Below are 15,000 nucleotides of genomic sequence, written 5' to 3'. Positions count from 1 at the left end.
GTGTAGAAGATAACTCTTAAAAAGTAGTTCGAGGTAAGTACTACTTTCGGGAGTGTGTGGGGAGACGGAGTCCTGGTGCAAGCAGGCCACGTCTCCTCTGATGACCCCATGTGGGGGAAAATGTCTCTAATTCTTCTCCAGTCTCTTAGCGTATTTTTCAGTCTCTTCTGCAGCCGAGGGTCTCGCCGAGAAGGAGCCCCCCAGGTCTGTCTTGCAGCGTCCCCCGGACCGACAACCCAGGGTTTTTTCTCACCACGAAGGCCATCCTCCAGACGCAGATATAACCCTCGCAGGGAGAAATGCGAGAAGGCCTCTTCAGGCAGGCGTAAGACCGCGAAGCCTCCGGTTCACCCCGCCAACGGGTGTAACCGAGCTTCTTTACGGGCAGCCTGGCCGAATCAGCACAGCTGGTTCGGCCCTCGGACTTAAAAGGAACGGTTCCCTCCGTCGGGTCAGCCCACGAGGATCCGCGTCCGCGTCCCCCAGCCCGCCCGCAGGTGTAAGCGGGCTTATTTACGGGCAGCCTGGCCGAATCAGCACAGCTGGCTCGGCCCTCGGACTTAAAAGGAACGGTTCCCTCCGTCGGGTCAGCCCACGGGGATCCGCGTCCGCGTCCCCCAGCCCGCCCGCAGGTGTAAGCGGGCTTATTTACGGGCAGCCTGGCCGAATCAGCGCAGCTGGTTCGGCCCTCGGACTTAAAAGGAACGGTTCCCTCCGTTGGGTCAGCCCACGAGGATCCGCGTCCGCGTCCCCCGGAGAGAATACACGAACAGTAGTCCTCGACGGTACGGCGTTGCCGGTTCTGACCCCGAACCTGGTGCGGAGCTCCCCGCCGGGGAAACCGGTACCACCGCAAGGGAGTGCCTGGGATTCCAGAACCGAAGCGACCGGGGAGTGCCCGGTGACCCGGCGACTCGAGATCAAGCGGTAGGAAGGACTCTACAGGTAAGCGTAAGTCCCCGAAGCCTCCGGTTAACCCCGCCCAGCGGGGGAAACGCGCTGCTGGTCGGGCGGCCTGGCCGAACCAGCCCGGCTGGTGAGGCCTTGGGGTCAGAAGGAACGGTTCCCGCTGTCGGGCCAGCCCACGGGAACCGCATCCTCGGCACCCAGAGCCTTGGGCCGACGGGAGTCCCCGCTGAACCAGCGTTGCTTGCGGTAACCCAGGCCCCTGGTGCGGACGTCCCCGCAGGTGAAATCCAGGTCCTCGGATGACGGAGGACTCCGTCTATAGGAGAGTGGTTAGCCTTTACAGAAGACATCACAGGTACCGGAACCTGCAGCTACGGATGTAGGTTCCGGGAAGTCAAGCCTTTTTGAGGATCATGCAGACTCCTTACAACCTAAGACGTCCCTAGCACTTCCTCTAACCCGAGGTCTGGTCCTAGAGCAGGGTTATGTCGACAAAATGGTCCCTTCCCCCAGGAATAGCCAAGCTCATCATTCAACGATGGGGCGCCCCGGTGGTTGACCGCCTTGCAACAACCTCAACGCCCAACTCCCAGTCTATTGCCCCCCTGTACCAGACCCCGAAAGCTTCCTTAGAAGACTCTTTTCAGAACAAGTGGGACAATCTGGATGTGTACGTTTTTTCCCCCTTTTCACGCTGATAAGACATGGGCTCAGCAGAATAAAGGTGGCTCGAAGCCTACAGATGACTTTGGTAGCGCCCTGGTGGCTAGACAGAGAGAGTAGTTCGCGGACCTAAAGACCTATCGAGTCAACCGCCGTGGCCTCTGTCCGTCAGGTCAGATCTACTGAGTCAACCGCACTTCCTCAGGTTCCACGACAACCCTCTCTCTCTTCGCCTTCACGCCTGGAGACTATCGAGCGACTCCTGAAGAAGGAGGGGTACTTCTCCTCCACAGCCAAGAGGATGTCCCTATACCTAAGAAAATCCTCTACCGTAGTCTACCAGGTGAAGTGGGCCGCCTTTACGAAATGGTGCGCGACAAAACAAATAGACCTCTCAAAGCCTCGGTCCCTGACATAGCTGATTTTCTAGTGTACCTTAGGGATAAAATAGGAATGCCAATCCCGGCTATTAAAGGAGTACGAGCAGCCTTAGGCCAAGTCTTTCTCCTGAAAGGCATCGACCTGGGGACCTCAAGACACATAGGGATGCTGATTAGAAGTTTCGAACAATCCTGCCCTCCCCAAGCCAGGAGAGTGCCTAGATGGGACCTGGCCAAGGTCCTGAAAATGTTGTGTCGTCCGACCTTTGAACCACTCAGAGATATCGGGGACAAAGATCTCACCCTCAAGACAGTCTTCTTGCTAGCCTTAGCTTCGGCTAAGAGGGTAGGTGAGATCCACGGTCTCTCCTACGACGTGGCACACTCCAAAGGGTGGAAGGAGGTATCTTTCAAGTTCGTACCCTCCTTTGTAGCAAAGACTCAGAACCCAGCAGTCTGGGACCCGAGGTTTGAAGGTTTCTCTTTTCCAGCCATCCCCAAGACAGGCAATACGGACGACCTGAAGTTATGCCCGGTCAGGACGATCAGGAAATACCTGGAAAGGACGGCCCATCTCCGTCCGGGTGCCAAGAACCTCTTCGTCTCTTCAGGCGTTAATAAGAAGCAAGTGTCCAAGAACACTATTTCCTTCTGGCTGAGACAAGTCATCACTAGGGCTTATGAAGAAGACAAGGTGGCAGTACCAGGCACTCCCCGTCCCCATGACATCAGAGGCCTGAGCACTTCCTTGGCCTTTGAGAGAAATATGGCAGTGGGCCAGATCCTGCAGGCCGGCACTTGGTCACACCAGTCGACCTTCACGGCCCACTACCTCAAAGACTACTCAAGAAAGTCTTTGGATGGATTCTCCATTGGGACAGTCATCGCCGCCCTCCAAGCTGTGTAGTGGCAGGCTGGAAGACGTCCCCAACAAGTGAATAGACTCATCCCTACTTCGTCAGGAGAAGACTCAGTAGAGAAAATGTCAAGAGGTAAGCCTAAAATTATAAGCGTAAGTTTTCCACTGCTACCCCCTATCCGCTCTCTGTACCCCCGCATTACGTAGCCCTCCAGGCACCATGTGCCTAACCAAGTGGCAGAATGGCTCTCCCGCCTCCTAAAGTGTAAGTCTCCGAAGAGGTAATTCGAGGTAAAGTAATCGTGTCGGAACAAATGAAAAATTTTAAGTAATTTTTATTTTTCCTAACATACTTACCGAGAATTACCTCTGAGTAATGGCCCTCCCTTCCGTCCCCGAGTGCCATTCTTCTATTGCCGAGTCGGGCTAAACGGAGGACTTAATGAGATCCTGACCCGGGAAAAGCAGTGACCTGCCCTAATCCGGGCCGCAGGAATTATCCTGGCGGCGGGGGTAGGAACTATCGGGAGCGAGATAGGGGGGGTAGCGCGGGAAATCTTGGTCGAGATTGAGAGAGGTCCAAGGACCCTCCGAAGAGGTAATTCTCGGTAAGTATGTTAGGAAAAATAAAAATTACTTAAAATTTTTCATATATATATATATATATATATATATATATATATATATATATATATATATATATATATATATATATATATATATATATATATATATATATATATATATATATATATATATATATTATTAAAGTCGTCACCCAATTTAAATTTTAACTAAAGAACATGAATTGTCATTCGGTGTAATAAAAATGTAATCCAACATGTCACATCGTCACCTGCTATTAACTGTCGCTCAGTCCATTAGTTTTGGGTATTCCTGCCACTTACGGAGATCATATATCTATTATTATATTTGGATGCATTATTTAATGGTCGTAAGTTCTTATTTTTATTTCACTAATGTAAGTTTTATGGAGTTTTTATACCTCTCGTGTTTGGGAAATCTATGGGGATGAGTTGTTACCCTCAATTTTAAGATTAAACCAAAGTCAATTTGTCAGGTCAAAAACTTTCTTCTGCATTTCTTCTGCATTTTATGGGAAGTGTACCGGGGTGTGACGAGCCGAGAGAAGGTTGTGACTCAAAGACAGGATGAAAGCAACTGAGTAACTTTATTAGACACTCGCCTTTATATACAAAAATTCAATGCAACGGGAAATGTTTTGTTCAACCGACACCGTACTGGTTAACAGTTAACGGTGAGAAAAACACATACATTATTTCAGGTTCAATGCAACAGGAAATTTCTTGTCCAACTGATACCACACCGGTTAACAGTTAACGGTGAGAAAAAGATACATGTTTATTCAGGTTCTTTTTAGTGCGAGGGGAGAGCGAAGATACAAGCATAATATATACACATAATGATATGTCGTTACTATGTACGATCGTCTGACACACGGTTGGTACAGGGGTTATGTAGGAATATTAAGATGCCCATCTCGTCAGACTTCTTACTTAAGAAAACAAATCCGTTATTTCAAGAGAAATTCTTGTTGTAATAAACATCATCCTCATTTGTGGTTGCAATGCATTACTAGAGAGCTTGCGCGCGAGGAAGCTTCCGAAGCATCTTCTGTACTGGAAACCGGTTTAGGTACAAATCCCCGTGAGAACATTGAAGGGACTGGGGAAACGAGTTCAAGTAGAGGGGATAACAACATTCATCATTGCATGTGTTTATTAGACCGAGTCGTTGTGAAAGCAGAATCTCTCTCTCTCTCTCTCTCTCTCTCTCTCTATCTCTCTCTCTCTCTCTCTCTCTCTCTCTCTCTCTCTCTCTCTCTCTCTCTCTCACACACACACACACACACACACACAATGTACTGAAATTGACATGAAAGGTACGCTTTTGATATTCGAACTAATTTCTCTTATTTAAACTGCAAGGCCCCTTAAATGGTGGAATAGTTTACAAAGAATTTTTTTTTTTATAATACAAGTATTCCGTATCATTTTGAATGTTAGTTATTAAAGAAATAAATGGAGGGAAAGGAGATGACATACGAAAAATAGATTATATAATATATACTATGAATAAGGCAAAGAGAAACTTGCCAACTAGAATTATAGAAGATAAATGAGATTTACTTAAAAAATATCAATATTTTTGAGTCCGATTCTAGTAAGGGCCGGGGTCAGAAAAAAAAGTCAAGATTTTGACAGTGTCAGCTTTTGTGTTAGACTGCATTAGGAGCTTTTTGACCTCTATTTTTAGGTGCCTTATCTCTAGCATTGGGAGCTTTTTTACCTCTATTTTAGGTGCCTTAACTTTAACGTTATGAGCTTTGCAATAGGGGCTTTTTAAGTTAATATTTTGAGGTGCCTTATCTCTTGCATTAGGAACTTTTTACCTCTATTTTTAGGAGCCAAATTTATAGCATTGAGTGCTTTTTAACCTCTGATTTTGAGGTGCCTTATCTCTAGCATTAGGGGATTTTTACCTCTATGTTGAGGTGCCTTATGTCTAGCATTAGGAGCTTTTTGACCTCTATTTTTAGGTGCCTTATCTCTAGCATTAGGGCCTTTTTTACCTCTATTTTTAGGTGCCTTATTTCTAGCAATAGGGGCTTTTTTACCTCTATTTTGAGGTGCCTTATCTCTAGCATTAGGGCCTTTTTTACCTCTATTTTTAGGTGCCTTATTTCTAGCACTAGGGGCTTTTTACCTCTATTTTGAGGTGCCTTATCTCTAGCATTAGGGCCTTTTTTTACCTCTATTTTTAGGTGCCTTATTTCTAGCACTAGGGGCTTTTTTACCTCTATTTTGAGGTGCCTTATCTCTAGCATTAGGGCCTTTTTTACCTCTATTTTTAGGTGCCTTATTTCTAGCTCTAGGGGCTTTTTTACCTCTATTTTAGGTGCCTTAACTTTAACGTTACGGGCTTTATGACCTCTATTTCGAGGTGCCTGATCACTAGCATTAGGTGCTTTTTGACCTAATATTTTGAGGTGCCTTATCTCTAGCTTTAGGGGCTTTTTTACCTCTTAATTTGAGGGGCCTTATCTCTAGCATTAGGGCCTTTTTGACCTCTTATTTTGAGGTGCCTTATCTCTAGCATTAGGAGCTTTTTACCTCTATTTTTAGGAGCCTAATCTATAGCATTAGGGACTTTTTAACCTCTGATTTTGAGGTGCCTTATCTCTAGCATTAGGGGCTTTTTTACCTCAATTTTTAGGTGCCCTACCTCTAACATTAGGAGCATTTTTACCTCTACTTTTAGGTGCCTTGTCTCTAGCATTAGGGGCTTTTTGACCTCTGATTTTGAGGTGCCAGGTGCCTTATCTCTATCATTATTGGGTTTTTCTACCTACATTCTGAGGTGCCTTATCTCTAGCATTAGGATCATTTTTACCCCTGTTTTTAGGTGCCTTAACTTTAGCTTTAGGGGCTTATTTATAGCATTAGGGGCTTTTTTACCTCTATTTTTGGGAGCTTTACATATAGTATTAGGGGCTTTTTGACCTCGATTTTAAGGTGTATTACTTCTAGCATTAGAGGCTCCTTGACCTCTATTTTTAGGAGCCTTATATTAAGCATTAGGGGCTTTTTGACCTCTATTTTTAGGTGCCTTATATATAGCGTTAGTCTTTTTTACCTTGATTTTGAGGTGCATTACTTGTAGCATTAGAGGCTCTTTGACATCCTTTTTTAGATGCCTTATTTATAGTATTGGGGGCTTTTTTTACCTCGATTTTGAAATGCATTACTTTTAGCATTAGAGGCTCTTTGACCTCTATTTTTAGGTGCCTTATTTATAGCATTAGGGGCTTTTTGACCTCTTATTTTAGGAGCCTTATATACTGCATTAGGGACTTTTTTACCTCTATTTTAAGGTGCATTACTTCTAGCATTAGAGGCTCTTTGACCATTTTTTTTAGGTGCCTTATTTATAGCATTAGGGGCTTTTGACATTTTTTAGGAGCCTTACATAAAGCATTAGGGGCTTTTGACCTCTATTTTTAGGAGCCTTACATAAAGCATTAGGGGCTTTTGACCTCTATTTTTAGGAGCCTTACATAAAGCATTAGGGGCTTTTGACCTCTATTTTTTGTACCCTTACATAAAGCATTAGGGGCTTTTGACCTCTATTTTTAGGAGCCTTACATAAAGCATTAGGGGCTTTTGACCTCTATTTTTTGGAACCTTACATAAAGCATTAGGGGCTTTTGACCTCTAATTTTAGCAGCCTTATATAAAGCATTAGGGGCTTTTGACCTCTATTTTTAGGAGCCTTATATAAAGCTTTAGGGGCTTTTGACCTCTATTTTTAGGAGCCTTATATAAAGCATTAGGGGCTTTTTTTTTTACCTCGATTTTGAGGTGCTTTATTTCTAGCATTAGAGGCTCTTTGACCTCTATTTTTAGATGCCTTATTTATAGCATTAGGGGCTTTTTTACCTCGATTTTCATCTGCCTTATTTTTAGCATTAAGAGTTTTTTTGCCTCTATTTTGAGATGCCTTATTTCTCGCATTAGCAGCTTTTTTACATCTATTTCAAGGTGATTTACCTCTAGCATTAAAGGCTATTTTACGTGTTCGTTTAAAGGCTCTGCTGTTCAAATCTGTCTGTTATAGTTTTTAAAGATCTTTAGTTTTTCGTTTTCCTTTGATATTTCATCTTCCACTTTCCTTAGTTCGTCAATTTCCTTCGAGATTTCATCGTATTCTTTCTTAGTTCGTCAGTTTCCTTTTAGATTTCAAAAGAGATTTCAGTGCCGTGTGTCCTCAGATCGTCAGATTCCTCAGAGAAATCGATGGCATCCATGTCTTTGTCCATCGGGGCGATGGGTAGAGACAGGAATGCAATAAATTTTCTCCGCATACGTCATCACGCTAAAGTAAACGAATTTTGGGACTATCCTGTTGAAGAACCACACGTCGCTCACCGTTTAGTTGAACCATTCTGTCTCCGTCCTTATTTCCTTATTTCCAATAGTCTCCAATTATAGGACATCTTTGCAAAAGCCCAAGCAAAGGATCGTTCAAGGCGCGTACATTATGTTCTTCAAAGCTCAACAACTTCTGCAGCAACCACCAAAACCAGCTGTAGATGGTGTTCCGAAGAGCCTCCTGTCGATCCTGTACCTGTAGTTGTAATACGCAATTCTCACAGTCAGCTCCCTGTTCCAAAAATAGTCATTAACAATATTCACTGCGTTGCATGCTTAGTTTGAAAAAAAGGAGATCAGGTCTTCAGAAGTCATTTGAAGCTCGGGCGGAGTCGTTCAGAACTGCTCTGGGAAGATTCTGTTCTGGAGTCATTCAGAACTCTATGCAAAGTCTACGGCTATGTCTTCTAAAGCCTTTGGAAGATCCCGGAAAATTTTCTTCAGGTGCCGTTCAGGGAGCTCCAGGAAGAATCTGTTCTGGAGTCATTCAGAACTCCATGCAAAGTCTATGGCCATTTCTTCTGAAGGCATTCGGAGATCCGTGAAGAATTTCTTACGAAGCCGTTTAGGACTCGCGAAAAATTCTTCTTTCGTTTCAATAAATCGTAGTAACTCATCATCATCATCATCATCATCATCATAATAATAATAATAATAATGATAATGATGATGATAATGATGATGATAATGATGATAATAGTAATGATAATAATAATAAACTACACGATTTGATTTATGGATTTGAGTCTGAAAGTTCTGAAGTCGTTCAACGCTCGGATTTGCAATTTGAAGGAGAGGTTAAGAGACTGAATAGGAAGATGAGAAGATAATTAATACTATAATTTATTACTTTTATTATTAATCAACGCCTGCAGCGCACTCGCTGATCGAACTCGGGCGAAGGGTAATTGACGTTTTCAGCAAACCGCATTGAAATAACCGAGGGCTTCGACTTATTTTTTCAGGTTTGGGATTTAAAACAACCCATTTCCGGTACGAATCGATATCAAAGCCGTTTGAAACAGAAAATACGTCTCGAAAAAACGTATTTCACGAGTACCTTTCTGAAGAATTAATTTTAGATAATCAATAATGATGGAATATTCACATAATTTTTCCAATAGAATTATTACTTTCTAAATTTTTTTCGAAGGCGATGGATGTATATATGTATATATATATATATATATATATATATATATATATATATATATATATATATATATATATATATATGTATATATATATATATATATATATATATATATATATATATATATGTATATATATACTGTGTATATATATATATATATATATATATATATATATATATATATATATATATATATATATATGTATATATATACTGTGTATATATATATATATATATATATATATATATATATATATATGTATATATATACTGTGTATATATATATATATATATATATATATATATATATATATATATATATATATATATATATATATATATATATATATATATATATATGTATATGTATATCATCTCCTCCTACCCATATTGACGCAAAGGGTCTCGGTTAGATTTCATTAGTCGTCCCTATCTTGAGCTTTTAATTCAATACATCTCCATTCATCATCACCTACTTCACGCTTCGTAGTCCTCAGCCATGTAGGTCTGGGTCTTCCAACTCTTCTAGTGCCTTGTGGAGCCCAGTTAAACGTACGTATATACATATATATATATATATATATATATATATATATATATATATATATATATATATATATATATATATACACACATGTTATTATTATTATTATTACTATCCAAGCTACAACCCTAGTTGGAAAAGCAAGATGCTATAAGCCCAGGGGCTCCAACAGGAAAAAATAGCCCAGTGTGGAAAGGAAATAAGGAAATAAATAAATGAAGAGAACAAATTAACAATAAATCATTCTAAAATAAGTAACAACGTCAAAACAGACATGTCATATATAAACTATTAACAACATCAAAAACAAATATGTCATAAATAAACTATAAAAAGACTCATGTCCGCCTGGTCAACAAAAAAGCATTTGCTCCAACTTTGAACTTTTGAAGTTCTGATTCAACCACCCGATTAGGAAGATCATTCCACAACTTGGTAACAGCTGGAATAAAACTTCTAGAGTACTGCATAGTATTGAGCCTCGGGATGGAGAAGGCCTGGCTATTAGAATTAACTGCCTGCCTAGTATTACGAACAGGATAGAATTGTCCAGGGAGATCTGAATGTAAAGGATGGTCAGAGTTATGAAAAATCTTATGCAACATGCATAATGAACTAATTGAACGACGGTGCCAGAGATTAATATCTAGATCAGGAATGAAAAATTTAATAGACCGTAAATTTCTGTCCAACAAATTAAGATGAGAATCAGCAGCTGAAGACCGGACAGGAGAACAATACTCAAAACAAGGTAGAATGAAAGAATTAAAACACTTCTTCAGAAAAGATTGATCACCGAAAATCTTGAAAGACTTTCTCAATAAGCCTATTTTTTGTGCAATTGAAGAAGACACAGACCTTATATGTTTCTCAAAAGTAAATTTACTGTCGAGAATCACACCTAAAATTTTGAAAGAGTCATACATATTTAAAGAAACATTATCAATACTGAGATCCGGATGTTGAGGAGCCACCGTCCTTGACCTACTTACAATCATACTTTGAGTTTTGTTAGGATTCAACTTCATACCCCATAATTTGCACCATGCACTAATTCTAGCTAAATCTCTATTAAGGGATTCACCAACCCTAGATCTACATTCAGGGGATGGAATTGATGCAAAGAGAGTAGCATCATCTGCATATGCAACAAGCTTGTTTTCTAGGCCAAACCACATGTCATGTGTATATAGTATGAAAAGTAATGGGCCAAGAACATTACCCTGTGGAACACCGGATATCACATTCCTATAATCACTATGGTGCCCATCAACAACAACTCTTTGAGATCTATTACTTAAAAAATCAATAATAATGCTAAGAATCGACCCACCCACTCCCAACTGTTTCAGTTTGAAAACAAGGGCCTCATGATTAACACGGTCAAAGGCAGCACTAAAATCAAGGCCAATCATACAAACTTCCCGACCACAATCAAGGGATTTCTGTACAGCATTGGAGATTTTGAGAAGGGCATCACATGCTCCAAGGCCTTTACGAAAACCAAATTGCAAACTAAGGAGTATATGTATATATATGAATATATATAAATAAAAAGTGCATTGTGGAGCCCAGTTAAACTATATATGTAAATATATATATATATATATATATATATATATATATATATATATATATAATATATATATAAATATATATATATAATATGTATGTATATAAATATATATGTATATATATATATGTATATGTATGTATGTATACATATATATATATACATATATATATATATATGTATGTATATATATACATATATATATATATATATATATATATATATATATATATATATATATATATATATATATATATATAGAACAAAGACCCCAGACATGCCACTGTATAAGTTCGTGTTCTCTTCCTTCCCCTGCTTCTTTCACAATCTCTAGGGACACATTCTACAATTCTTAATGTCCATCTATTGTCTGACATTCTCATTATATGTCCTGCCCATGTCCATTCCTCTTTCTTACATGTTAGAATATCTTTTACTTTAGTTTGCTCTCGTATCGATGTTGCTCTATTTATGTCTCTTATTTTTATTATTATTATCATCATTCTTTCCATAGCTCTTTTAAGCTATAATCAGCTTATGTTGTAAGGCCTTTGGTAAGGCTCCAAGTTTCTGATGCTTAAGTTAATAATGTTAGGACCATCTTATTAAATACTTTCCTTTTTAGAAAAAAGGGATTATATATATATATATATATATATATATATATATATATATATATATATATATATATATAGATATAGATATATATATATATATATATATATATATATATATATATATATAGATATATATGTGTGTGTGTGTGTATATATATATATATATATATATATATATATATATATATATATATATATATATATATATATATATATATATAGGCCAGGTCGCTCTACTGGCATGGTTGGAAGCATTTCATTTGAATGGGCTAGGGTTCGATCCCAAGTATTAGGTAGAAATATTTATATATATATATATATATATATATATATATATATATATATATATATATATATATATATATATATATATATACACGCACACACACACATACATATATAATGAATAGACATCGGTGTCCAAAATTGAAGACAGCTTCTCCTCGGACAGATCGTCCTGCAGATAGTTTTCAGGGTAACAGCAGAAATACATTACTTTTCTCCATTTATTGTTTGGTATCGAAATGTGTTTTTGATCACTTAGTGACCTTTCTTCAGGACTACATTGAGTTTAGGAACTACACTTAAATATAAATGTTATGGTGGTGAAAATTTGATCAAATCTTCACCATCATAACCTATATCAATTATATTAGTTCAAGGTTGGAAATTTAAAATGCATCATCAGTTAACATAATCTATATTGTTTCAGAAGTGATTGGTGACAATGAAATATGTGAAATGACATGCAATAGAAGTTCATTGGTGCATTATTATAATGATGATGTGGTATACGGGATGTAGGGTATAAAATATTAAACTATCAACACATTGTTTACTCAAATTATGTGATTCGGCGTCAATAACCTTAGATGTCATGATGACAAAAAACTCCTTATCTAATCAATCAATCAATCAATGAAATTATCTGGGCAAATCGCTCACTTCAAAGCTAACCCTCTTCCCTGGTGACGATTGCTCAATGCTCAAAGGTCCGAGTCTAGCTGGCTTCACCCTTCCCAAGGCAAAAGGAAATATTTCCTTAGTATTGAATATTCGTATTATCACGATTTTATTTGTCGTTTCATGTCCTGATGTCCAACACCATTGCTCTTCGATACTAAAAGAATCGGTACTGCACTGTTCTTTCAATTCCAAATGCTTATAACATAAGGGTTTTAGTAACCTATTCGAAACGTTCCTACCTATAATTCTGTTGGACGGGAGTTCAAGACCTGCTCAAGGTCTATAGTTTCTTGTAGTGTCTGCAACCTTACCATCCTTGTGAGCAAGAACTGGGGGATTTGGGTAAGCCTCTAGATCTACCTGCTGAATCATTAGCAGCCATTGCCAGGTCCTCCCTGGTCCTATTTGTGGAGAAAAGGCTTGAGCGCTGATTATATGTATATATGGTCAGTCTGTAGAAAATGTTCTTGTCCTTTGCCATTCATAAGTTAACTTTAACCAAGTGGATCTTCAAAAACTGCAGGAAATCGCTTTTGAGCAATTTACTTTCAGCCTTATCTTAGTCACCTATGGTTTTTTTTTTTTTTTTTTTTTTTTTTTTTTTTAAGAAGATGACGAATGTCCATCCGGTTAAGATAATAGAATTGCCACCGCCAGTAAGGTTGTGCTGAGGATGATCAGTCCTGTTTTATTTTATTTATTTTATGCCAAAAGATCTCTCAAAATGTTACTAGCAAAACTTAATGAGATTTTTTGGTCGTGAAACAAGGAATTTTTCTTTAGGGTTTGAGATGTTTGTATGTGTGCGTGTGCGTATATATATATATATATATATATATATATATATATATATATATATATATATATATATATATATATATATATATATATCGGCAAAAGGTTTTCCTTTATTTTATGGAGTGTAATACTCAGCCAACGAAGTTGGTAGGAGGTTATGTTTTCACCCTGTTTGTCTGTTTGTTTGAACAACATCTTGGCTACAATTTTGCTCATAGAGTATTGAAACTTTCAGGGATTAATTGTTATGTTGAGACGTGGAATTGATTCAATTTTGAAAGTCCTAGGTCAAAGGTCAAGGTCGAGCAAAAGGTCGACCGAATTAAACCTAACCTTAACCTCAAGTTAGCACATGGTTGTCACACACACTTCAAATACGCTTACGGTCTAACTTGATTCTGGGAAAGGCAAGCTAGTTTCAAGAAATAAGCTGCCGTGGTGGAGGTCTGCACTCTTAGAGTGCTTTTCTTGTTTAATCAGTTAATTATGTTATCTATGGGCTCTTTCATTGCATTTTGATCATTGCTGTGTAGGTAGTATGATGAAACATCCTTCAGTTTTCGAAAAATAATGTACTTAGAAGTCACACAAAAAAATCGTGACATCGAAATAAGATCATTTGTGTATTTCAATGAAAGAAAACTTAAAACTTAGAGTTCATCATTTACATTTTTCATCCCGGTATCCAATTCGATGTTCTGAAATGAATCTTTAGGTTGTATGACCACATTTTTATATATTCCGGGCACGATAATTTTGAGGTTCTCCTTCCTGTTCAGATTTTAAGAATAAGTAAAGACAAATTTTAGATAAAAATAACTTTATTTTAAATCAGCTACTTTTTACATGTAGATATAGGTAAATGAATTCTCTATTTCAGGGTAAACTGATAACTTTGATATATTTCGGATTTTCATATCTGTATAGTAGCACTGTAACTTACCTATAGAGTAGCACTAACTTTTCTACAGAGTAGTACTGTTACTTATCTGTAGAGTAGCACTGTAACTTCTCTACAGAGTAGCACTTTAACTTATCTACAGAGTAGCATTGTAACGGAGTAGCACTGTAACTTACCCAAAGAGTAGCACTGTAACTTACCTATAGAGTAGCACTGTAACTTACCTATAGAGTAGCACTGTAACTTACCTACTTATAGAGTAGCACTGTAACTTACATATAGAGTAGCACTGTGACTTATCTATAGAAGAGCACTGTAATTTATTTGTAGAGTAGCACTCTAACTTATCTGTAGAGAAGCACTGTAACTTATCTGTAGAATAGCACTGTAGCTTCTCTTCAGAGTAGCACTGTAACTTATCTGTAGAGAAGCACTGTAACTTATCTGTAGAATAGCACTGTAGCTTATCTACAGAGTAGCACTGTAACTTACTTATAGAGTAGCACTGTAACTTACATATAAAGTAACACTGTAACTTATCTATAGAGTAGCACTGTAACTTATCTGTAGAATAGCACTGTAACTTATCTACAGAGAAGCACTGTAACTTATCAATAGAGTAGCACTCTGACATATCTATATAGAAGTACTGTAACTTCTTTAT

At 38.4% G+C, this 15,000-nt stretch overlaps 1 protein-coding gene across 1 annotated transcript in view; it reads left to right on the top strand.

The window, feature by feature from the left end:
- The window catches only part of LOC137620255 (uncharacterized), an 88,233-nt gene that overhangs the window by 57,795 nt on the left and 15,438 nt on the right, over positions 1–15,000 (top strand).

Source organism: Palaemon carinicauda, chromosome 26, assembly GCF_036898095.1.
Source record: "Palaemon carinicauda isolate YSFRI2023 chromosome 26, ASM3689809v2, whole genome shotgun sequence".
In the NCBI taxonomy this organism is placed as follows: Eukaryota; Metazoa; Arthropoda; class Malacostraca; order Decapoda; family Palaemonidae; genus Palaemon; species Palaemon carinicauda.
The sequence above is the reverse complement of the archived record's forward strand: the minus strand, read 5'-3'. Positions and strand labels throughout refer to the sequence as shown.